The 26,262-nt window shown below is 42.5% G+C and overlaps 1 protein-coding gene and 1 long non-coding RNA gene across 8 annotated transcripts in view; one reads left to right on the plus strand and one right to left on the minus strand.

Moving 5' to 3' along the window:
- Window positions 1-9,644: 9,644 nt before the first annotated feature.
- Window positions 9,645-26,262, plus strand: part of TIAM1 (TIAM Rac1 associated GEF 1) — a 188,159-nt gene continuing 171,541 nt past the window's right edge. For 5 of the 7 annotated variants that reach the window (XM_081199520.1, XM_081199518.1, XM_081199512.1 and 2 more), the window contains exon 1: window positions 10,882-10,990. The gene's annotated coding sequence lies outside the window, so the exon portion shown is untranslated. Of the gene's footprint in view, window positions 9,664-10,880; window positions 10,991-26,262 lie in introns of those variants that run through there. The other 2 variants (XM_081199515.1, XM_081199513.1) reach the window with 2 other exon arrangements.
- Window positions 17,777-20,720, minus strand: LOC308589955. The gene is made up of 2 exons (XR_014009579.1): window positions 20,677-20,720; window positions 17,777-18,297 (listed from the first exon to the last, which is right to left on the minus strand). It is a non-coding gene; the product is annotated as an uncharacterized lncRNA (long non-coding RNA).

Raw genomic sequence — 26,262 nt, forward strand, 5'->3', positions numbered from 1 at the left:
TCCCTTCAGAATACTGGATATCAATACATTTGAAATAAAATACCTTACTTGGATATAAGACCTGTTGAATTCAGTGGAACTGCCCTTTGAATAAATATCAGTAAGACTGGCATGATGAACCTAACTCTTTACTTTCAACTGCAAATCGATTAATTTCAGTAAGCATGCATCTTAGAAAAACTAACAACAATTATTATAGCATGAGTATTCATGGACTTCCCACTTCATCAGTCCACAAAAGCTTGTTCCACAATCATTGTTAGTCTTTTGCTGTAAAGTGGTAATCCCACTGAAATTCATCTACTTTACATTAGTACTGAAAAATGTGCAATAGCCATTACCAAGAAAGAAAATGAAACCTAGGAAATCCCAGCAGGTGGCACTCTTTGCCTCTCTTAGTGCCAAATGCTGTTTTTCAATCTTTGCAGTACCTGCCTTTAAGTCATTGCCCTACAAATATGCCACCCATCCCACTGGATTGTATCTGCGAGGCAAAAAAAAAAAAGTCTAATAAATTCCAAACAAACAGGAGCAATCTCAGTGTTTGAGATTGGAGAATAAATGTGAATATATTTATCAGTACATTTCAGACCACCTCCAACATGGTTCATGGAAGAACAGGCCCATTCAAACATTACAGTCACCAGGTGAAAGCTCCCGAAGGTGCCTGGGTGGTGTGCTTGAAAGGCAGAAAATCAGCACAAACTCTGGGATGGAAATACGTTCTCCTATTTGCCAGAATTTGGAGAGTAGAAAGTAATACAGGAAGTATCCAGGGATGTGATCAATGCCAGCCTAAGTATCCCAGCCCACAGATGCACGCATACACAGGGGCAAGGATCCAAAGATTTACATGCATGGGTGTGCCTTCCATGAATGAGATAACTCCTTTCTATTCATGGAAGGGACTGAGAGCCAGTAGACTCCTCACTCTCCATGAGGATATTTTTGCAGGCTCCTGCTGTAGCTCCAGGGGCTTACCAGCATTTCAGAGGTAAGGAGGAAATGACAAATATCGCCTACCGCCTTCCTCAAGTGCAGGTCAGGATCAAACATAGTGCATTCTGCACACACATAGGGGTTGCTCAGATTCTGCTTCTCATTGTGGCCCCTGATTTTCCTCTTAAAGGTGACAGGGGACCCTCTAGAGTGGCATTCAAGTTGGCACAAAGGGTTGTGGCTGCCTACCCCTTAATGTGCAGATGTGACTTGGCACATGTGAAGTGGCCTGATTAGATCCTGGTCATAGCTGTCCCTCCATCACCACCCTGGTTTTGAATTCTACCGGCTTGGCAGCACTAAGAACTAAAACTTTTTTAAAAAACGAGAGAAATAAAAGTAGTGTAAAATTGTTGGAGTTCAGTGTTAAAAGCAAATGTGGCAAACACCAGTGGAAAAAGGTGTGTGTGCGTATCTTCTGTGCATTCAATGTATTTACTGGATTGTGGCTCATGTTGCTAAAGCAATCTTTTAATAAACTACGCTGCAATCTGAAGCTCCAACACTTCTGTATGAGCATGGGCTTCCCCCTTGATGTTACAAGTCAGAAAAACCACAGAACCGATTGCTTAACAGTGAAACCACAGAGAAAGTGAAACAGCAGCCAAAACCAAGCTCCAACTTCAATCAAACACCAGTTATATGTGAAGTAACAGTGACTTGGGTTTCCAAAGAAACTTGGTATCTTCCAAGGTTATTAAACGGAGTCAACGAGTTCCTGAATCAGTAATACATATATATTAAATTAGTCAAATGAAATGATTGCATATTTCACTCTTAGCTCTTTATTTCTTCACTGATAGAAATGACTAGTTATACTTGCAAATAATATTGCATCATTCTGCTTGATGAGCACATATAAGCCATCACAATTATAACTGCAGCCCAGTGAAGCATGAGGCTGTCTGTGTGTTTGCACTTTCATGATTTTCTTGTTCATCGCAGCTGCCTCCTCCTACCTGCCCTCTGCCAGCTAAAACCCAAATCATTCTTTGAGCTCAAGGGTGGGGAGTGTGGTGGACTGTGGTAGCTTAGCAGAAGGAGCAACTGAGTTGAAGGCATAACTGCCATGTACATTCACAAACTTTGCTCTAGGTTTTTTGTGGTTTTTTTTCTTTTTTTGCTTACACTATATATTGAGTGGTAGGGCAGAAGGATGAAATAAATGAAGATTGATTAGTCTCACATACTTTATGTCTTTGTTTTGGGGAAAAGACCCTCTTTTAAAAAAACCCCTTAATTTGTCACAAATCAAGGGTAACTTGTGAATAATGAAGAGACTGAAATGCACAAATGTATACAAATACGGTATATCATAGCACTCAGAAAGTATTATATAAGAGAATGTAAGTTGACAAACTAAATAATTTAAGTTATCTCATTATTTAGTCAGTGCTCTTCCTTAGGCGACAGCACAAAGCGAGGTCAGGAAGAGTCAACAGGCTGCCTGCCTGGGTGTGTGGAGTGGCTCTAGTCTAGAATCTAAAAGCACATCACAGCCTCCCATACAGTCTTGTTGGCTTGCCACGTGGGGCAGCAGAATAAGAGAAGATCTGAAGGCTCCTGGTCGATCCTCTAGCACTGAGAATGTCTGACAGATTTATGAACTTTTCTCCTTTCTTTGCTGGACCTAGCATCAATGCGTGAGTAAATCTTGGTGCTATATATATATATATATATATATATATATATATATATGGCAGTTTTATTACTCTAACTAGTTGATTTGTTCTGGAATGCATTCTTCATGTATCAGCATCTAGATATTGCTGTACTACAACTCCCATCATCAATGGCCATGCTGGCTGGGGCTGATGGGAGACTGAGTCCAACTATATCTGCGACAGGTGTGGGGGACACATACAGGTTCCCCATCTTTGCTGTAAATATAGATTTAAAGGATACATGGGGTAAAAGTACAGACCTTTACAATATACCGTATTTTTCGCTCTATAACACGCACCCGACCATAACACACACATAGTTTTTAGAGGAGGAAAATCTGCAGGCATGCCACCCGTAGGCATTCCCTCCATAACACGCACAGACATTTCCCCTTACTTTTTAGGAGGAAAAAAGTGAGTGTTATGGTGCAAAAAATACGGTAAATATATTTCACTTCCACAGTAAGAATACAATAACCAACATTTCACACACTTGTTCCAACTCTTCAGAGAAATACAGAAAGTGCTATGTGCCAATTACAGCTTTCCATTATCTGGATATTACTAGTTAGTAGCTATTCTGTATTGGTCATTGAGTGTATGAACACAAGCAAACAACTACAACAGCAAAATAAATATTATAAAGGACATCTGCCCACCATTCCAGGATTAAGGCTGTACTCCTAGAGGAAAGCCCTATGCAACAAAGTAGGACTCTTGAGTAAACATGCCTAGAATTGAGTTGCATGTCATTAAAATCTTTTTAAACAGACCAATCCATGCTGCTGTAATACGATTTATTACAGTTTTCTACATTCCTTTTGGTTTATTATCAAAACATCCTCTGGTCTAAACTACTGACTGTAATATAAAAGAGTCACACACCTAACTTGTGTTACCTCCATTATAAAAGAGGGCTTTCCTTTCTTGCTTTGATAGGTTTAAACAGTGATAAGTCAATTTAGTACCACAGTCACAAGATAAGGGCAGTTATCCTATTCCTGGCATACACAGTTGACTGAATGAAGGTGATGTAGCAAGTATGTTGTCACCTCTCCTGATGTCAGCTTCAGCTTCCCTAGCATGAGGGATTTTACCCTGAGCCAGGGATGGCAAACCTGTCACTCTCCAGATGTTGTCAGATGGCACAGCCAATGCTCAGAGATGATGCAAATTGTAATTCTACATCTGGAGGGCCACAACCTGTTCTAGGCCCAATAAAAGAGTGTGGTTTTTATTTTTGAGAACTAAGCTACAGCCTCCTTCTGCCAACCAAGGAGGTTCCCAGTCCACTTGAATTTGAAGGGGAAAGCTTGGGTTTATCCTAAAGATTTACCCAACTTCCTTCCATCAAAGGGAAAATAGAGAAGAGGTCAGCATGTTCCTCTTTCTAATGTCCCATTGCTAATTAGGTAATTAGGTAAATTACAAATATATCCTTGCCACTATAACTTTTAAAACAGATTTGCAAAATGCTTTTTTCATACCTTCTCTGTCCTCATTATTTTGTGATTGTATATAGTATTATATGCACATGCTTGCAGAGCACCATTGCTTCTAACTATATATCCTTCTCAGAACTCAATTACAATAATCATCTAACAGAAGAACCAGTATTAAAAGAATAGTCTTACTGGGTGAAAATCTAAAGGAAGCCAGGTTTTCAAGCTTGGTGATTTCTGAAAGTCAGATAATGTGGAGATTACACATATGGACTGCAAAAGGATAATATTACTAGACGTATATAAGATTCGCAGCAAAGGCAGCTAAAATCTGTTAACATAAATTGATGGCCAATCTCTTCTTCACTACCAAAAAAGGAGCTACCTTCCCCTCTTTTTAAACCTTAGGCATCTCAATGTGGCAGTAAGTTCACGACTATGCCTCAAAGGTCCTGGGTCAATCAGAGCTGACCAAGTATTCAGTTATATCATGCACAAGAGCAAAGTAATTGCACCTCAGCTTGGTAACATGGCAGATTTAAATTGTAAAAAGGAACCTAGACAGAATATATGTGTATGCTCTCTGTGGGTGACAGACAGGGTTTAGCCACAACAAACTAAATATACACATATTCCAATTGGAACTGACAGCTTTGCAGGCTCACAAAATGGAATTTGAACACTAAAATGCCAACAGCCATGTCAGTCACACCACGCTCATTACACTCCTCATGTAAGATTTCTTGGAATAGAATAAAAACCAATTTTGTTGTGTTGGTGGAGAAGGCAATAATATTTTTGTGCCATAACTCTTATGGATATGCAGGTTTGTTACATATCACAATAGGATCAGTTTAAACATGTATTACTATCCATTTAATGAGCATTAACACCACACAGTTAATAATTTTCAGGAGAATATTGTTTAAATATTGCATGATTAGTTTTTCTCATTTTTTGTTAATTGCTCCCAAAGCTGAATAGAACAGCACAAGTAGGAGAACCCATATTGTGGAATGATATAGGGATGCAGGTGGTGCTGTGGGTTAAACCACAGAGCCTAGGACTTGCTGATCAGAAGGTCGGTGGTTCGAATCCCTGCGACAGGGTGAGCTCCCGTTGCTTGGTCCCTGCTCCTGCCAACCTATCAGTTCGAAAGCACGTCAGAGTGCAAGTAGATAAATAAAACTTAGGGAAGTGCTGGGTGAGATCCCATGGACAGTAATACTAAAAGGAAAGGGAGTTCATGATGGCTGGGAGTTTGTTAAGAGGGAGATAGTAAAAGCACAACTTCAGGCAATACCAATGAGATGGAAACATGGAAGGTGCCTAAAGAAGCCAGGGTGGCTATCTAAAGAACTTTTAACTGAGTTAAGATTAAAAAAGGATGTGTACAAAAAAATGGAAAAGGGGGGAAACCACCAAAGAGGAATTCAAACAAATAGCCAGCACATGTAGACACAAAGTCAGAAAAGCTAAAGCACAGAATGAACTCAGGCTTGCTAGAGAGGTTAAAAGCAACAAAAAAGGCTTTTATGGGTATGTCCGTAGCAAAAGGAAGAACAAAGAAACAGTGGGGTCACTCAGAGGAGAAGATGGTGAAATGCAAACGGGGGACAAATAAAGGGCTGAACTCCTCAATACCTTCTTTGCCTCAGTCTTCTCCGATAAAGAAAACAATGCCCGACCTGAAGAATTTGGAGCAAATGATTCAGCAGAGGAAACACAGCCCAGAATAACTAAGGAGATAGTACAAGAATACTTGGCTAGTTTAGATGTATTCAAGTCTCCAGGGCCAAATGAACTGCATCCAAGAGTATTAAAAGAACTGGCAGATGTGATCTCAGAACCACTGGCAGTCATCTTTGAGAATTCCTGGAGAACAGGCGAAGTCCCGGCAGACTGGAGGAGGGCAAATGCTGTCCCTATTTTCAAAAAGGGGAAAAGAGAGGACCCAAATAATTATCGCCCAGTCAGTCTGACATCAATACCAGGGAAGATTCTTGAGCAGATCACTAAGCAAACAGTCTGTGAGCACCTGGAAAGGAATGCTGTGATCACCAATAGTCAGCATGGATTTCTGAAAAATAAGTCGTGTCAGACTAACCTGATCTCGTTTTTTGACAGAATTACAAGGCTGGTAGATGAAGGGAACGCAGTGGATGTAGCCTACCTTGATTTCAGCAAGGCATTCAACAAGGTGCCCCATGATATTCTTGTAAAGAAGCTGGTAAAATGCGGTCTTGACTATGCTACCACTCAGTGGATTTGTAACTGGCTGACTGACCGAACCCAAAGGGTGCTCATCAATGGTTCCTCTTCCTCCTGGAGAAGAGTGACTAGTGGGGTGCCACAGGGTTCTGTCTTGGGCCTAGTCTTATTCAACATCTTTATCAACGACTTGGATGATGGACTCAAGGGCATCCTGATCAAATTTGCAGATGACACCAAACTGGGAGGGGTGGCTAACACCCCAGAGGACAGGATCACACTTCAAAACGACCTTGACAGATTAGAGAACTGGGTCAAAACAAACAAGATGAACTTTAACAGGGAGAAATGTAAAGTATTGCACTTGGGCAAAAAAAAAATGAGAGGCACAAATACAAGATGGGTGACACCTGGCTTGAGAGCAGTACATGTGAAAAGGATCTAGGAGTCTTGGTTGACCACAAACTTGACATGAGCCAACAGTGTGACGCGGCAGCTAAAAAAGCCAATGCAATTATGGGCTGCATCAATAGGAGTATAGCATCTAGATCAAGGGAAGTAATAGTGCCACTGTATTCTGCTCTGGTCAGACCTCACCTGGAGTAGTGTGTCCAGTTCTGGGCACCACAGTTCAAGAAGGACACTGACAAACTGGAACGTGTCCAGAGGAGGGCAACCAAAATGGTCAAAGGCCTGGAAACGATGCCTTATGAGGAACGGCTAAGGGAGCTGGGCATGTTTAGCCTGGAGAAGAGGAGGTTAAGGGGTGATATGATAGCCATGTTCAAATATATAAAAGGATGTCATATAGAGGAGGGAGAAAGGTTGTTTTCTGCTGCTCCAGAGAAGCGGACACGGAGCAATGGGTCCAAACTACAAGAAAGAAGATTCCACCTAAACATTAGGAAGAACTTCCTGACAGTAAGAGCTGTTCGATAGTGGAATTTGCTGCCAAGGAGTGTGGTGAAGTCTCCTACTTCGGAGGTCTTTAAGCAGAGGCTTGACAACCATATGTCAGGAGTGCTCTGATGGTGTTTCCTGCTTGGCAGGGGGTTGGACTCGATGGCCCTTGTGGTCTATTCCAACTCTATGATTCTATGATAACGATCCTGGCCAGGTGGACGAGGAGGGGACATTCCAGGTGGAATAGGAATCTGCTTCTGCTGTCTTATTTGTGTGACGAAACTGGTCATCTGGAATCTTGTTGAAGTAGGCAGTGTGTTGGGGAGTGGCTGTTGCAACAGAAAAGCACCATGCTCTCTCAAACCTGCTTTTCCATACAGGAACGGACCAGTTGGGTTAGGTAAAGGTAAAGGTACCCCTGCCCATATGGGCCAGTTGTGTCCGACTCTAGGGTTGTGCGCCCATCTCACTTAAGAGGCCGGGGGCCAGCGCTGTCCAGAGACACTTCCGGGTCACGTGGCCAGCGTGATGAAGCTGCTCTGGCGAGCCGGTACCAGCGCAGCACACGGAAACGCCGTTTACCTTCCCGCTATAAAGCGGTACCTATTTATCTACTTGCACTTAGGGGTGCTTTCGAACTGCTAGGTGGGCAGGAGCTGGGACCGAAAGACGGGAGCTCACCCCGCCGTGGGGATTCGAACCGCCGACCATGCGATCGGCAAGCCCTAGGCGCTGAGGTTATACCCACAGCGCCACCCGCGTCCCCTAACCAGTTGGGTTAGGTTACTTATATTTGCACACAATGTGTAGTCTCATCCTTACATTCAGGGAACAATCAGCAACTCATTTTAGGAGACAGCACAGAAAACTTGATGAAATCTTGAAAAGATCTCCGCTTAAAAGTCTTGTTGGAAGAGAAGGGTCTTCAATAGGCACCAAAAAGAGAACAGGGATGTCACCCGTCCAATGTTTAATAAGGGGAGGGAATTCCAAAGGGTGTGTGCCACAACACTATAAAGTTAACAAAACAAAATTAAATATTAGAGATACATTGTTATCATGTCAAATATTTTGGGTTTTGTGAAGAATATGCCTTGTTACACTAGTGTTCAATAAACATTACTCAATTCCGTCTGAACACAAGTTTTTGCTTTCTTTATTTCACTCTTAAATAGTACTTACAAAAATCTCCAGAGGCCCTGTTAAGTCTGTTACGGTAAAAGTGTATTGAAGCATGTTATTGAAGCTGCAGTGCTTTGTGCGTACCAGAATGTAAGCATGCCTGGAACATGTTTCTTATGGTATAAGCTTTCATAGACTGCAGTCTTCGAAGGTGCTAATATTTACTTACAAGAATGGCAACTTTGTACTTTCCTCAGTCTCCCTTCAAAGAGAAACGAGTCTCAAACTGGTTACAAGAGGGACCTAAAATACATTGCAAGCGCCTTATAAACTTTCCTGAATTGGCAAACACACACAGCGGTGGGATATAGAAGAGCCAGTATAGAGGGAAATGAAAAAGAGACGGGAGCAATTACTGGACCTGGGGGGAAAAGTTACAGTGGTCAATTACCGAGACAGCATTTTCTACATGAAAAAAGTTCCCAGCAACTGCGCAGTTTATTGCTCTACCAGTTCAACGGGGCTAACAGTATCCCACCCAGCCTCCACTTAAAAAGAAAAGAAAAAGTGGAAGCATTCCTTCTATCCACGTGTTACAGGCTAAACGTCTGTACCCTTGCCCAAGTGGGTGGGATAACCCACCCTTTTTTTAATCCCCCCCTCGGTCAATAGCCAATCACTTAGCATTCTCCCTCGGCCCGCGTTAATTTAACCCAGGTCTCTCTCCTGGTTGGGCAACTCTCTATCAGATTGGCAGCCCAACTGGGTTAGCGTCACTGGCCCTGAAGGAAAGAAAGAGGGCCGCTTTCGCAGGTAGCGCGCGCGAGAGAGAGCTGCGCGCGCGCCTTTGGAACGTAGCTGACGCGCTTCTCGCCCAGCGCCCCCTCAGCGACCGCTCCGGTGGTCGGAGGCGCCTATTCTCCTGCCACCTCCCCCCCCCCCCGCTCCACTTGGCTCCCCGCGTGCGCCTGCTATTGTCCACTCCTGCCGTGCTCCTAACTCCAAACGCCCCGCTGTTCGCCGCCGGCTCGGCTCATTGGGCCGCGTCGGTTAGATTGGCCCGCGGCGCAGCCAATGGAGCTCGGTTTCCAAGGAACCGGCAGGCCCCGCCCACCGCAGCGCTTGCGGTAACAATATGGCAGCGGCCGCTATTGGCAGAATGGGCTCGTCTTGAGCGCGGCGGCGGCGGCACTGGCGACCCTGGCACTGCAGCGGGAAAGGAGCCATCGTGAGCGCCTGCCCTTCTCGAGCGCGCTGCTCCCTTGCCTCGCCTCCGCCGCCGCTGTGGGCTGCGGCGCTCGGCCGGGGCGCCCCGAGTGCTGGTAAGTAACGTCCCTTTGGCTTATGAGGCGGACGGAATGAATGGAGGGCTGGCTGGCTGCTGTGGAAGCGGGAGAAATGGAGATGCGGAGAGAGACGCCCCCTCTCTCCCTCCTTGTCCTTTCCCCGCCGGGGTCCCCGTCTCCTCTCGCCAGTGCCTCGAGCCGGTAGGAGCGAGACTGGAGCCCTGCGCTGTGCGCATTTCTCAGGCACAATGAATGGACAGGCGGTCGTCGGAATGGGGACTGCTTTGGTGCGAGGAGGGCCGAGGAGAGGGCGTGCGAGAGAGACGGCCCACTGGGCTAGTGCTTGTTCCTACGAGCAGTAGAAGCTCCTTTCCACCCCCCGACACTCTGCTACCCGAGGGGCCATCGCTCTGTTGTGAACATCAGCTTGGAGGGAGGGGGTGTCTGTCTGTCTGTCTGTCTGTCTGTCTCTCCGCTTGAGTGTAATCTTCTGCGCTCAGACCCGATGTTACATTCTCGCCGTCCAGGGATTAGGAAGCTGGATAAAGCTTTGGGATAACCTCTGGCTGCTGTGCCTCTGGCGCGATGCGGCCGGTGTGTGTGCAGCTGCAAGGAAAACATTCGCACAATGGCAAGGAGGAAGAAAGGAAGATAATCGTTTGTTCTCCCAGAAAGGGTATAATGGCACAGATGGATCAGAGGGATTTTGGTACACCCCCCCCAACACACACACACACACACACAGAATAATCCTTTCCCCAACCTCTCATTTGCATCTCAAATGCTCTTGAGATCAAAGCCAATAAACTGTCCATAGGAGCTAGCCAGTGTAATGTGGAGTGTGCCTCTTAAACGTGTGGTGGAGTCACTGATGTGCTTGTGTGTTATGGTCCCCTCGTTTTGCGACATTGCCACACCGCTAGTACTGCTGCAAGCTGCTTGCGATGTCCTGTCCCGTTGGAGAAGGGGAGAGGGTTGCTTTTGTTTATAGACTGCATCCTTGGTCATATTTGGTGAATAGTGTTTAGGTTCAAATACTCATAACTCAGGCAGGAGGCGGATGTAGGTGACATATTGCTAAGGAACCAATGCTTATGTAGTCAATTTCCAGAGATTTCTTCCCGGTCAATGATTGGACACATGTAAATATGGATGTAGTGAGTTTTGATGGTTTGATTGGACGACACTGTATATCTGGGGTGCTCTGCATAATTCATCCTGCTTTCGTGAGGATTTTTAAAAATCACAAATACAGCCAGCACAAAGACCCCGAAACACGGATGGTTTAGAAAGTTCTCAGCTTTTTGGCTGTAAGCCTTGTCAAGGAATAAGCCCCATTTAATTCAGAGGGAATTACTTCAGAGTAAGTATGTATAGGATCGTGCTGCATGCTATGTAAAACTTGTAAGCTGTTTGTTGTGACAACAGAATCCCATCAACGTGGAAAAATTAGTTTCACTTGAGTTTTTTCCCCTTTTTCTTTTAAATTGCTCTCCAGCTTTCTTGTCAGATCAGTTACATTGTGTCAGTGAATGCATTTTAAATAGCTGTAGATGGATGCCATGGAAAGTAATAGGATTTGAAAATTAACATAACTTCTCTCTTTCTTGCTTGGAAAGAACACTTCTCTGTGGAAATACTCAGTGCTGCTAAGACATGCCAAATTACTTGACAAACTAAAAAACAAGTCAGAATTTAATGTCTGTCTTTAAGTGGGTATGTAGTTTAAGAAGGTAACGTAGTTCTGCTGTAATTTACATTTTGTAAGTCTGCTGCATGCTGTGTTCTGCATTGTGCACCCCCCCACAAGTGCAGCTTGCTTTGTTTAAGGAACGTATTAGTTGCAGATGATGCAATGCATATGTATAGTGTGTTTAGTAAATATGAATATATAAGAAGAAGCTTCAGGGGAAATATGTTGCAGCATTGTTATTGAAAATTAAAATGTACCAGCCTGTTCAGTGTATTGGGTTTCAGAAGTATGTGTACTGTATACATGTTCAGCGTGGTCCAGTCTTGCAAATTTTTACAGTACATAAGTAGATGCTTTGTGTATTTGTATCCTATAAATCTATCTTTGTAGAGTAGTGTAGCAGGCTAATCTTTTAGACCTCATTCCTTCAAACAGATGTAGGAATGGAATCCTAGTGTTTCTTTATCTGGTAGCTTCAGCTTGCTGCTATGATATAACGTACAAATGAATGAATGCAATGTTGTTTCCATACACAGAGTTCTCTGCTCCCCACCGCCTTCTAATGTAAAGAGGCTCAAGGTAAGGAACAACATGGATGAGTGTGTTTTTGATTGGATACTAGAGGATTGTGTGCTCTTCTCAGACGGGGAAGCCGGAAGTTGAGACTGGCTTTCTTCACTCTTGGTGATAAAGTGGAAACCAATCTTTTTTTGTGGTGCACCTGAGTCTGAAAACTCACTGGTGCTCCTTTATCAGTATGAATCAATGGGTGAAGAGATGGACTGCAGTGTTGGGGAGAGATATGGTTCATGTGTTCTATTGTTCACAATACCCTCTTTCTGTATTGTGTGTGCCTTTCCTAAGAGTCAACAGGGAAGAGTTCCATTTCTCCAGCACATGAGATTGAGTTCTCACATACGCGTCCCTTGTTCAGTGACCGCAACTATGATTCCTTGACTGCATTAATATATAAGAGAGCCATTATAGATCAAACCAAAGGTAAGGCTTTCATATCCTCTTACACTTCATACAACACAATACAGTAGAACCTCTACTTACGACCGCCTCTACTTGGGCCCAATCGAATTCGTGACCACGGCAAACTCGGAAGTACCATATTTTTCCGTTTATAAAACTAGGTTTTTTTCCTAAAAAATAATGTCAGAAATTAGGGGGTGTCTTATACACGGGGCCATCTCCCCCCATTTTCTTAAATCTGAGTCCCCAAAAATAGGTGGCATCTTATACATGGGGGCATTTTATAGACGGAAAAATATGGTAAATACCAGGTTTGCCACAATTTGCGCACACGCAGAAGCGGCTTCTGCCGTTTATGCATGTGCAGAAGTGGCTGTCGCCGTCTGCACATGTGCACAATGGTGCTTCTACCAGTGACCTGTTTTGCCTAAAGGATGGGCCACCGGAACAGATTATGGTGGTAAGTAGAGGTTCCACTGTACTCATCAGTGGCATTAATTCCCATGTTGAACAGCAAGTGTTGGACACATCATGTTCTGCACGTGTGAATTGAGCTTTATTCATAAAATGAACATGTAGCTTCCAACTAATCCATAGTTTAGAGAGGCTACCAGCAGGTACTTAAATAACCAGAGATATGAAAGCTCACAGGCATGAATCTGTCATGGACTTGCTGGATGCAGAGGAATGGTGGGAGACACCAGCTGGGGAACTCCCAGGAGAAGAAGGCTCAGAGCCAGGGGATTGGTGGTGGGGCAATGATGTGTGGTCAGAGGAAGAAGAAGGAGCAGACTGGGAGGAGGAGGTGTTGGAAACAGAAGAGGTAACAGGGTTTAGTGAGCAGAAAGAGACTGTGGCAGAGAGCAGTTTAGACTCATGGCTGGAGAGGAGGGTGGCCAAGAGGCAAGAGTTGAGACAGGCTGCTGAAGAATCCAGGGAGTCTCCCCCTCCTGCTGCAACCAGCTCTCTTCCCCCCATGTCTCCTAGAACATGCAGAGAAATGAAGAGAGCAGAGCTCTTTTCGGTTGTGCACAGACATAGTTTGTGACTGCGTGGGAAATAGCCTTGAGAGGAGGAGCCTTAGAGAGTGGTGGGAAGATGGGGACCTTTAGTCCTTGCAACTGCCTCATTGGAGCAGTACCTACTGGGAAGAGTTGCTGTGATCACTAGTCATGCACTATTATGGTTTCTTTGAATAATTAACTGTACTTACACCTTGGGTTTTTTTATTGCTGACCTATGTTTGACTCTGACAGAATCCATTATTTCCTTTTGTAATGAACCTAGATGTGCTAGGCAGAAATAGCACTAAAATTAGTTCTGTGGCTTAGGATGCAATCCTGTATGCGTAGTTTCCTGGGAGAAGCCCTGTTGATCATAGCATGACTTGCTTTCGACTATTCAGCTGGGGTGGGGAACTTCAGGTGTGGGGGCTAATGCAGCTCTCCAGGTCTTCCTATGTGGCTCTCCCTAGATCACACCATCTCAAGCCACACCCCTTACTGACCTCCTTAAGTGCTTTTGCTTAGCTGAGATCAATCCATGAACTGTGATAATGCCATTTGCTTGCATGGATGGAGAAATGTGGGTATGAGTGTGTGTGTGTGTGTGTACCAATCTTTGACTTTTGCCTGGGTGGAATGTACCCTACTGTACAAATGAAAGAGTCACATCCAGGGCTCTGTCTTATCTTCCCCTTCTACCCCTACTGTCATGTGACCCCTGGAAGGTTTCCCACAAGGGAACATGGCCCTCAGACTGAAAATATAACTGATATAACTGATATACAGTATATACTGTGTGTGTGTGTGTGTGTGTGTGTGTACACACACACACACACACACACACTGATATACCTGATATACAGTATATTTCAAGCATAAAACAGTCACTCAAATTAAGCCTTGCTTTTTGCTTAGCATGTAATGCAGGAAGAGACTTGCTTATATTAAACAGGGTGGGGGGAACGGAACCCTTGCATACCTGGCAGCAGACTGTGGTACCCAGTTCTGGAACCTTCTTTGTTCTCGTATTAAAACAAAAATTGACTTGCTCTTACACTCAATGATATATTAAAGGAATGCTTGGAGATTACAGAGCTTTTGGGTCACAATAAAACCACAGCTGTTAACTTGTCTGAGGATTACACTGGGGATAAATTCACACAAACTTGCAAGAATCTGGAGTTTTTATGTTAAAAGTAACCACGTCATTAAAAACAATATGTGACCATTATGGCATCGAACCCAGCTGAAAAACAGGTACTTATCAAACAGGAGACTGGCACTTAGGTGTTTTGCCAGGGGATCACTTGCCGCTTTAACGTTTGCATGTACATACTACTGCTTCCTAGTCTCTGATTAGATCTCTTCTTCCTGTGTTTTTGAAACTGGCAGAAACGTTTTCAATAACACTTCAGCACTAAGATAAATGATTCAAGAAGGTTGAATGACACTTGCTGTCATCTTTACTGTTAAGAACCCCAGCATGGGCGAAGCTGAAATGATCCTCAGGGAAATCCCTCCTGCACACTGCTCCTTGATTATAACCATGTAAAACTTGCACTGTGCTAATGCAGGCTGCTCTATTGTGGCAAATGGGGCACTGCCCCACCAACTCCCAGATTAATAATAATTTTTCAATTGATGTTAATGAATGGAGACAATCCGTATACTGCTTTACACATGCAGTTCAGTTTTCTGTATTAAAATGAGACACAAATCCACACGTGCCTTAGAGCATTCAGAGAAGACTTGACCCGGACAATAGGCCAACTTTTTTTCATGAGAAAGTAGCCCTGTGGCTGAGTGTCACAGTTACCCCAGTTTGTCCATTAGGGCACATGGGATAATGACCCACCACCAACCTCATTCTGCCCTCAGCCAGCCTCCAGCTGCCTAACCTCTTACTGAGAACCAACCCAGGAGGTGGCAATGCCTGTAAGCTTCCTCATGTTTCTTAGCTTCAGTGTTGTCCCTGTAGAACTCTGCAGGGAGGAAGATGGGGACAAAACTTGAATTAATTCGCTCTGGCTCCGCCTACCACTAGTTTCCCTGCCTTCTGCCTTACTAGTCTCGATGGGCCCCAGCCACTGTTGTACTGTGCAAAACAGATGGGAGAATTGCCAGGCCTGCTCAATCAAGGAATTTGGATGTGTTTGCATTTATCACTCATTTTGCGTATATCCTTCCTCTGCTTCGCTCCATTTTAGCTGTTTGTTTTGCAAGCGAAGGATTTATCTTTTGCTATGGCAATATTCATATGAGCATAGGTAAACAACATTGGGTACTTCTGCAAAGCTTGTTAAGGAACAAGTGACTCACTGCTCTCTCCTCAAAGAGGATCTTTCTCATTTGGAGGAATGGTTAACTTTGATTTAAACCTTGCACATTGGTTTCTGTTCTCCCTTGGACAGAGGAAAGAGTGTTGCTCTGTTAACAGTCTCAACATATGTAGGGCATTCTATTTTAAAATGTGGGTGAAATCCAGTGTTGTGCAGGTGGGTGTGCACTTCGAGACTTCACTTTCCTCTCCTCCCCCATTTGCCTTCAAGATCTGTTCTGGAGGGGCCCTCCAGTTTTCTGGAGAAGTTTTGGAGGGCTTCAGAGTGAAGAAGAGCAAGGAAAGCCTTGGATACAGGCTGCACATTTTTACTTGTGCTATTTTTGTTCATCAGCATTTTATGTGCAATGCATAGTGCAGTTGGTGGGGGGAGAGAATATAAGGGATTTCGTTTGCACACAGATACTTCATGTGCAGGCTTGAAGAAGTCTCTCTGTAATCCAGCTGTAGCTATAGAAACTTAGAAGGTCAGGAGAACAGGAGGCATGTTAAGCTGAAAGGTATAGCTTCGTGTTAGGAGTTTGTAGTTTCTGACAGTGAATTTATGATCTATGTTTGTTTATTCAAAAGAAAACATCACTAAGTACAGTGACATTTAATTTTTGTGTAGGACTGTAGCCTTGGTTTCTATAATAATTAATATATTGCATTTATTGTAGATCTTCTTTATTTTGACTTTTATTTTATTGTTATAGGTTATATGTTCATATGCAACCAAATTTATAAGTCAAAGCAAGTATACAGTATTTATATTTTTTGAATTTAAAAATCAATGAAAAAACAAATGATAAAACCCCAAACGTCTTGTTTTTATCCATCTACTCAGGTTTTCCCTCATTTCTTACCAAATGAGCACACACACACATATATTACGTTACCTACTTGTAAAATTGTACAAGTGGTGAGTTTTGGATTTCAGTTCCCTGAACAATAAGATATGACTGGCAATGCATTTTGTTTTATAATAAAGTAATAAATTGCCCCTTTCCAATGCCTTTTGAGATGTTCTGGGTTAATCATATTTAAATGGGTTCCTGAAAACTATTTGTGTGATCTTTGTTTACTTGGGAATAGGTTGCACTGATTCATGCCCACCCCCACAGTTTATATACAAGGACATGTACAAAGGATTATAGTCTTGGGGAAAATGTTTATAGGGAAAATGTTTTGGGGATATTATGAATTTTTTTGGGGGGGGATGTATTGCCCCTACTGTAATAAAAATGGCAAGGATCAACCACCTCTAAATCAGTTGCCTGTCCATGTCAAGGCCACATTTCACCAGCTTCTTGCTTGCAGATCCATTTGTGGGGTCTGGAATCTGGGAGTGGCTGTGACAGCTTTCCCCAAGCACAGAGTGCTTTTGAACGAGCCCTCTCTGAGAGATGAACATGGATGCCATGGGGAGAGGGGAGGCTATTTCTTCCCCTCCAACGTTTCATACTACTTGTGTTTTTCTTCTGCTCCCCATACACATCAAGAGTACCTAATTGTTTGCCAGCTCACATATTTTGACTGCTCTTGATAATCAAGCAAAATTTGTGGTTGCTCCTGACTCTTGCCCCTTCCCCAACTTGTTTGAGGGGCAGGATCTTGCCTCTGACATTGGTTTTGCTGCTTCCGAGTGCCTCCAAAGTTCTGTGCGACTGAAGATACAAGAGCTCGCTGCTCACCTGCGCAGAAGAGTAGAACCACATTCCTGTGCTTTCATCAAGTTTCAGAAGCACACAGAAGCCCAGCACAAGTAGATCAAGGCAAAGGCTGGTAACTTAAGTCAGGGGCCTGCAGAAGTGGCAGGACTGCTTGCTGCCTCTAAAACCCAATGAGAGTTAAGAACCGCTGACTGCTTCTTTCTTTGGACTCGAGCAGGAGTCTACAGAATAAAGTATATGTTTGCCACTGACAAGTGTATTTTGACATTTGCTGCTTCTTGGCTTTTTTATTATTATTAAGGGGTGACTGTTGGACCTGAGTTCTTGAAGTTGTTTTTTTGAATATGTTCAAGATCTGGCCTTTACCTTGCTGAGAATCTTTCCCTTTCCCCAATCACTTTGGCCTCCCCTGTTGAAATTTGAAAGGGCACCCAATCTGTTGGTCAGAGTCTAATTGAGCCAAGTTGTTGTTGTTTTTTAAAGAAAAGGATGTTGGCTTAAACAAAATGATTCTTTGGGGTTCAGGGAGCCATGACTATTTAACGTGGCATGGTACTGCTTTAAATGTATAGTGCAGATGAGGCCTATTTGCTTGTTGTATGGTAATGAAAATAATGGTTTGCGTGATAGTTTGCGTATTTTTCCACAGAAACATCCCTTCAGGGACACTGCTCCTCTTCTTAGAGTTTCTCTACTCAAGATAGCACTCAAGCACACATAAATCTTATTGAGCTACTCCTAAACTTGAGCTGCAGGATTGAAAGTTATGGTTTCCATAGCAACTGTTACTGAAGCCTCTTCGGATGTATGCCACATTTCCCCCTTTTAAAAGGCTTACCCTTTCATGCTTTATCACGTCAACTCCTCCTTCCTGCCCACACCCTGCTTTCATTCCTCCTACTCTCCTCTCAGCTCTTCGTTCCTTTCTCATTTTCCTGCTTTCTCCTGTTCATCCCACGAACAGCTTCATGACGCCTTTTGTGCTTCCACCTACTCTTGGAACAGCTGCAAGATGCACGGACCAGAAAATCGCTACTTAGACATCAAGTGTCTGTTGCCCCTCTGTGCTCTTTGTTTTAACTGTGTGGGTTTCTCCACCCCCAAACAACAACAGTTCCGACAAACAATGTGTGATAGCACTCCACAATACAGATAGGAGCTTAGTCACTTTTAGATTTGGGGGGGGGGTAGTCGGTCTTTTGGAGCTTGTGGGTAAATATGGGCATATGGAATTGGGATAGTGTGCTATGGGCACCATCCCTTCCTGGCTGCTTCCCCCGCCCCCATGTCACCCCAGAGAGACAGATATGCATATTCTTTACTTTTTATAGGGTTCAGGTTAAATCCAGATCCGGTAAAATCTTCAAAACAGATTTTCTTGAATTTTCATGGTCTCCAGAAAGCTACTGTCAAATCATAACTTCTGATAGTAAAAAATCACAAAAGTGGTGCTTGCTAGCATCACAAAACACATTGAACCAAGACACAAAACCTCATGATTTTTTTTACATAGGATGCCAACAAAACTATCAACAGATTGCAGAACGCATCACTGAACGCACATAGAGTTGAAAGAGAATGTGGAAGATAGTGGAAAAGAACATTTCTGACTCTTGCCTTTATGGTTTTCGGGCAAAGGTAATAATAAAAAATAATACAGTTCTGTGTCTTTATTCCCCACCCCCTAAAATCTATATTTATGTAAGAGGGATGTGCCGTTGAGTTGTTGTGTCTTTGAAATAATTCCCAACTGGTCCAATAAAATAACTTTGGAAAAAGAACATTAAATTTGTTGTTCACGTGTTATTTCCACACTAACTGTACATTATTGAAGTATTCCCCAAATCAAATATTTGCATTCAGTTATCTCAGGATAACTGTTTCTATACACAGAACTCTAACACATGAAAACTGTTGCTCTGCTCTCTGGATTGTTATGTAAACCACGAACTTTAAACCACAATCTATGTAATGTGGTTATCCATCTATTGAAAACACTGCTAAACTGGAATGGATATTCCTAGATGCCTGTAGTATTTGAAGTTATAATTTAGAGCCACAATTAAAACTAGATATTCTATAAAGCTTTGTTTTATATGGGTGTGTGGTACGAGCAGTCTACATAGACTCAATAATGACTTGCTGTTGTTGCTTCAATTGTTATTATTTATTATCTGGGAAGCAGCTGCCATTTCGTTAGCTATATATCACTCCACTAGAAACCCAAGGTTAGTGCAATTAGCAGTGATTACATAAAGCCTGAAGGTTGTTTGGGAATTCCAGGCAGAATTCCTTAAGTGTAAGCTCTGATACAGGAGCATTACATTACTGAACAGGGCACCTTGGGAGATTTTGTTTTCTCTTGCAGTCATGTTACAGCACAGCCTGTCTTTGGATGCACAGTAGGCTATGTAACAATTTTCATTTTAATGAGCTTCTCTTAAGGTATGGAAGAAAACCCTGTATGAACCTCCCTAATAAACAAAGGAAGGTGGATACATAGGGTGTTGTATACATAGGACGTGGGTATTTGTGGTACTTCTTAAGACTCCAGTGTATACATTATAGAAAGGAGAAAGAATCTGAAGAATGTTCTATACATCAAACTCATCTAGAGGGTCAACAAAAGTAGAGCAATGCCTAGTTTTTGCTTTGTTTAATTTTATGTAAACCACTGAGAAGCATTTCTGAAGGGTGGTATACCTATTTTAAGGATTAGTTTATAGTAGTGTTTCTAATCAGATGTGAGACATTAAAGCAAATTTGCATCTTTGTTCTTGGCCCAAAAGATGCACATGCAAAAACTGGTCTAGAAAAGGTCAGGGAAAACCTCTGTGGCCATGACTATGCCTCCCATTTGAAATCATATTTAAACCAAAACCATTTAAATTTGGCTGGATTGCATACTTGGTGGTTGCAAGATGTGCTGGCAATGTCTTTCCTTGGTGGACAGAGGGTTCTGGCTAGCTGAATTTTCCCACGCTACCCAACACTTAGGGACACTCTTTTGGTTGGCATGTGTTGTCAGCGAAACAGGTTCTTCATGGGTGGCTTTTACTCATAACTGATTAGTCAGGGGATTATTACATAAGTGGGTTGGTGCAGAAGATGTCAATAGAAAGAACATGGCTCATAATGAGAGCAGGAAAAACTCAGGGTGAACTGAATAAAGTGATGGGGTTGACCATTGTGCCGTATTCCCATACCTGAATATGAATCATCCATGAATCATATTTAAGAAATGGACTCAATTATCTTGGGGTGCAGCTCACTTTTGTACCCCGCTGAAACACATGCACAGCTTAGCTTTCCCAACCCTCTCCAGAACACCTCTGCACCAGGCCGCCATTGTGGAACAAGCCCATAATGCCAAGGCTTCAGTACCTTTCCTGGTAACATCTAACAGCTTGTTATTCCCTAGTAATCTTCTATGTGACAGCACCACTTTTTCCCTAGGAATAACCTGCATGTTGGGTAATTCAAGCCCTTCCAAAACACCCAGTAGCTTATTCTTGGAGTGTTCAGGCTAGTTGTGGTACTGAATGTCAGTGACAGCCTGATTGTGTCATCCTGTTGCTCAGAGATGGCCTCTCTAGGACATCCCCATGTCCTGTTCTGTGGAATCACCAGTTATGTGTCTAACTGCTTAATAAAACAAATACTTTGACATTTATTCATTTTCTTTTTCTTTTGGGATGAAAATCAGACTTCAGAAAATAGAATGCCATCCAGGTTAATCCACCAGTGATTCCAAAGTGCATGTAGCCAACATGGAGCTTTCAGATATTGTGGGACTCTAGCTCCCATCATCCCCAGCCAGCTTGACCATTGACCAGGGATGATGGAAATGGTATTCCATCAACACCTGGGCACCATTTTGGCTTCCTTTGCTCTGACATTTGTCTTCCATCGGCATTTCACTGAACAAGCAAGAGACTGTTCATTGTTTTCTTCAGTGCATCCTACCCTATTATTGGGGGGGAAAGTCTTTTGCAACACTGGTGTTTTAATGCAAGAATGATCTCATAAAGCTTTGAAGAACTTCCATCAGTTGTGCAGAGATTTACCTGCAGAGATCCTCTGAAATCTAAGGATTAAAACTTGGCATACGTATGTGCTTATTGTGCCAGGAAATATCCCCCCTGTATTACCCTGTGTATTAAATGTTGCCATTACATCATTTAGCAGGCCTGTAGCCGCGTGTTTTATGATATGGCACCATGAGGGTAGATAGGGAGACGCCTGAGGCAGTATTAAACAGCAGTACAACCCTAAGATTGAAACTTTAATTTACTAAACAGTAATATAATAATGCTTATTTCCATATTGTCAAAAGTAATGTCCTTGCCCATTGATTTTTTTTCAGGTTGTAAAAATCCATGTCCACCTGTGCAGGAGAATAACACTGCCATGGCCAAATGGAGCCAAATTGCTTTAACTGGCAAGGGAAGTATAGAAACTCTTGCAATGGGCAGAAATAGACAGCACCTTTTTAATCATTGGCTAAAAGACAGAAGAAAGTCTTTATGAATAACTGTGTAGCACCCCGCCTGCTTTTAACATTCTTGGGCACTTTAGCTAACCAATTGAGCTGTTCTTTGGCTGTACTCTGGTCAGTTAGGGAGAATATGATGTTTGTAATCAATCAAGGTTTGGACAACAATGGGTAAATGTCCACAATGTGCTTGTGGATCCACAGTTTCTTAAGCTGCAGGTCAGGACAGCATTTTGATGTAACAAATGCATTTTGTGTGTGTACAAACTGTTGTTTTTTATGGCAAGCGTACACAGTGTGGACCACATAGACCAGCCAGTTGTGGGCAGACTGCAGGGTTATGGGGTATACTTTCCATCTTTCTTCCTTCTCACATTAATTTCCTCTGGGTATATTTGCTCCCCTGCTTCTGTTTAAAATGCTGTTCTTTGGAATGTTGTTGCTCACTCTATCCACACCTTATTCATTTTAGTGTCTCCTGCTAAGCTTTTGGGTTAACAAACTGGTAACTGAGTGTTCTCTCTGGTTGTTTTTATCTTTTTCCTGTTTTGCTGTGAGACAGAAAAAAAACTGAGTGCAGCAAATCTCTGATGCTTGAGGATTTGGCTGCAGTAAAGAGGCAGAAAATTTAAAGGGATACTGTACTCTGACACAAGAGTGTAGATGTGGGCCATAAAGAAAATGCATAATCTGGAAGGCATAGCTAATTTATTACTTGCATGCTATTAACACAAGAGCCTGGTGTAAGAGATGTGAAGCAGGCTCCTGTGCTCTCTGCCTTCTTCCCTTGTTGACATGAATCGTGATTGCTTCTTTTGGGTTAACCATAGGTAAAAATGTCTTAATGAATAATAAAATTGTGATCCAGCTTTTAAGCTGCATTCAAAGCTGCTTTGAAACACTGGCTAAAGCTAATGCTGATTAACATGCAATGCATATCCTGTACTAAAAGGTAAAGATAAAGGGACCCCTGACCATTAGGTCCAGTCGCAGACGACTCTGGGGTTGCGGCACTCATCTTGCTCTGTAGGCCGAGGGAGCCGGCGTTTGTCCACAGACAGCTTCCGGGTCATGTGGCCAGCATGACTAAGCCGCTTCTGGCGAACCAGAACAGCTCACGGAAACGCCGTTTACCTTCCCGTCGGAGCGGTACCTATTTATCTACTTGCACTTTGATGTGCTATTGAACTGCTAGGTTGCAGGAGCAGGGACCAAACAATGGGAGCTCACCCTGTTGCAGGGATTGAACCACCAACCTTCTGATCGGCAAGCCCTAGGCTCTGTGGTTAGACTACAGCGCCATCCTATACTAAACAATGGTTAATTTAACACGACATCTACAGTGAGACAATGTACCTATTTTGATGAATCTAGTGTGTTGCATTATAACTCAAGGTGGCCATATGATGGCCCTTAATTTTGAACTTTAAAAGGAGCTTATCAAGGGGTCTAAGAAGATGATTTTCCCCCCACGATGGGCAACTTCTTGAACTGGTTGTCCCTGGGCCTCCCTCTTCTAGGGCAAACACAGTTTGCACAGGGCAGTGCTTAGGTCTGGACCTCTGTTGTGCAACATTCTTAATCTGAAACAGTTGCCCTCAAGTGCAGAATATCAAGTTTAGTCTTGAAAACACTTAACATGCAGACATATATCCTGTTTTGGTGACTTGCACGATTTCACTTAATGTTGCATCACTTCAGCTGGGAAAAAGAGCAAAGTACGCCAACTCTGTCCCTCATATCAAAAAATCCCATTATGTCTTTCTGACTTTGTATTTGCTGGTGTACCACAAATACCACATAGAGATTTAAAAAATATTAACTACCGTATTTTTCGCCCTATAGGACGCACCGGCCCATAGGACGCACCTAGATTTTTTTTGGGGGGGGGAAATAAAGGGGAAAAATATTCCCTCCCCCAGGCGCGGGGCTGGGGCGGGGGAAGCCCGAGCTTCCCCTGCCCCCCGCTCCCAGAACGGGTCCGAGAGCGCTGGCAAAGATGCGCTCACCTTCGCCATCGCTCTCAGAGCTTGCGGGGCTGGGGGCGGGGGAAGCCCGAGCTTCCCCCGACCCCAGCCCCCAGAACGGGTCCCAGAGCGCAGCTTTGGCATCGCTCTGGGAACTTGCCAGGCTGGGGGGGATAGCTTCCTGAAGCCTGGAAAGCAAGAGGGGTCCGTGCGCACTGACCCCTCTCGCTCTCCAGGCTTCAGCGAAAGCCTGCATTCGCCCCGTAGGACGCACACACATTTCCCCTTCATTTTTGGAGGGGAAAAAGTGCATCCTATAGGGCGAAAAATACGGAAATTTATAAATGCTTTTCAATTAATAAGTAAAATATTTTCTTTTGCAATCCTTCATGGTCCTGTGGAGTATTAGTTGCACTGAAAGATGACGTGTGAAGACTACCCAGTGAGCTTCATCATATCTGAACAAAAATTTGATAGGAGGAATGTTTGAACCTGTAGCATACTTTCAAACAATCCAGCAGTTTTTGGCCATGGTTTTTTCAAGCATTTTTCTGTAATCCTGTGGGCTAGAGACTTTATTGACTCTCAAAATCTGACAAAACTGTTTTTTTTTACATAATTTTTATTATTGTAAAGATTTTCTTTAAAATGTGACAAAATTGTTGCGCAAAAGTATTCCAGGGCCACACATCTCCGTAGGCTAGTTCAGCCTTAACATGTTATCTTCTATTTGTGTCTCATCATTCTTCATATACAAGTCACTTTCATTTCTTTAGATACTGATTTTCAATCACCTACTTTTCAAGTCAAGCTTCTAGTTTTTTGTGTTTTTAGATCATTATCAGAATTAAAGATTCTCTGGGTCAGTGCTTTAGTTACATTCTTAAAGCTCAAATGCCCATGATCCATGCTAACAATTATAGAACACTTCCATTGAAATTGTCCTTTCAGGATTGATTTTTAAATGGTTTTTAGTGAAATGGTTCCATTTTAATGGTACATTGTTAGAGGACAATGGAACTTTGTAGGAAGGGTCTGATTACTAATGTTGCTCATGTGAGACAAAGACTGTAGTTCACTCCTGGATAATAGCATTTCTACTCTCACAAAAAGTAAATGTAGGCATGGTGTCCTATAAGAGGGGAAAATCCCAAATCCATACCAGGCCAATCAAAATGTCTTCAAATAGTGAGTGAGCTTTCAAGATCTCTAGAAGCTTTCATCAGATTTAATGATAAACAAAACTGGGGCTGTGGGGGGAAGGAGGTGAAAGTTAGTTTACGGTAAAGCTATGAATTTTAATCTCTGTAAGAACTCTTAAGATGAAATGAAGAAGTAGGAGTCATTTGAAAAAGAAAAAACTTTTTAAATGCTATGCAAGTTTCAGATTGCCTTTTGGGATGGAGACACATGAAGAGAGGTATAGAAAGTTTAATAATAATAATACAGTGACTGATTCCCCATCTCTAGAAAAATAAAATGTTTGTTACCCAGGTCTGTCTCCATTGTTAGAAAAACACAAGACCCTTCATAGGTATAAGAGAGGAAAAAAGAGTAACTACACAGTTTTTTATTAACAGAAGTATAGGGTCATATTAGGTGTTTAGTTTTAAAAATCAACAGAAACCAGATCGGGTCATTTATTATCTGAGGGAAACATTCCAATTGCAACTATCCAATTCAGAGTACGGTATCTATCATCTATCTATCTATCTATATATCTATCATTTATCTATCATCTATCTATCTATCATCTATCTATCTATCATCTATCTATCTATCATCTATCTATCTATCTATCTATCTATCTATCTATCTATCATCTATCTATCTATCTATCTATCATCTATCTATCTATCATCTATCTATCTATCTATCTATCTATCTATCTATCTATCTATCTATCTATCTCTATCATCTATCTATCTACGGTATCTATCTATCTATCTATCTATCTATCTATCTATCTATATCTATCATCTATCTATCATCTATCTATCTATCTATCTATCATCTATCTATCTATCTATCTATCTATCTATCTATCTATCTATCACACCTAAAATTAATCAGAAAAAGAGATGATTTTATAAAGTATTTGCACTCTTTGTCTATATTATTATTATGAAGATGGGTAAATTGTTAGCTGTTCCTAAAATTGTGTGATCTGTCTTTTTGCCCTCAGGAGTCACAGCAATAATGAGTAGCAGACTTTTGGGCTGGGGAGGGAGGAAATCCTACAGTAGATATTTCATCCAAGTTCCCTGGTTACTGGGAGAATGTGATATTTAACACTTTCTTGGCAGAAACAAATATATATACCTGATCTGGCTGTCATGTGAGTCAGCAGAATAGTTCAGCCCTTGCTGTATTACTTAATCCTTAATACCAAACTTCACAAACATTTGAAAGTGATGTTTTATTAGAATTTTTTTTTAATAGATTGGCCAAATTAAGGAGTACTTGATGTTCTAGAAGATTGCTGTAAGACCAAGACGTGGGAACTTT

Source organism: Podarcis bocagei (genome assembly GCF_964188305.1).
Source record: "Podarcis bocagei genome assembly, chromosome: 6".
In the NCBI taxonomy this organism is placed as follows: domain Eukaryota; kingdom Metazoa; phylum Chordata; class Lepidosauria; order Squamata; family Lacertidae; genus Podarcis; species Podarcis bocagei.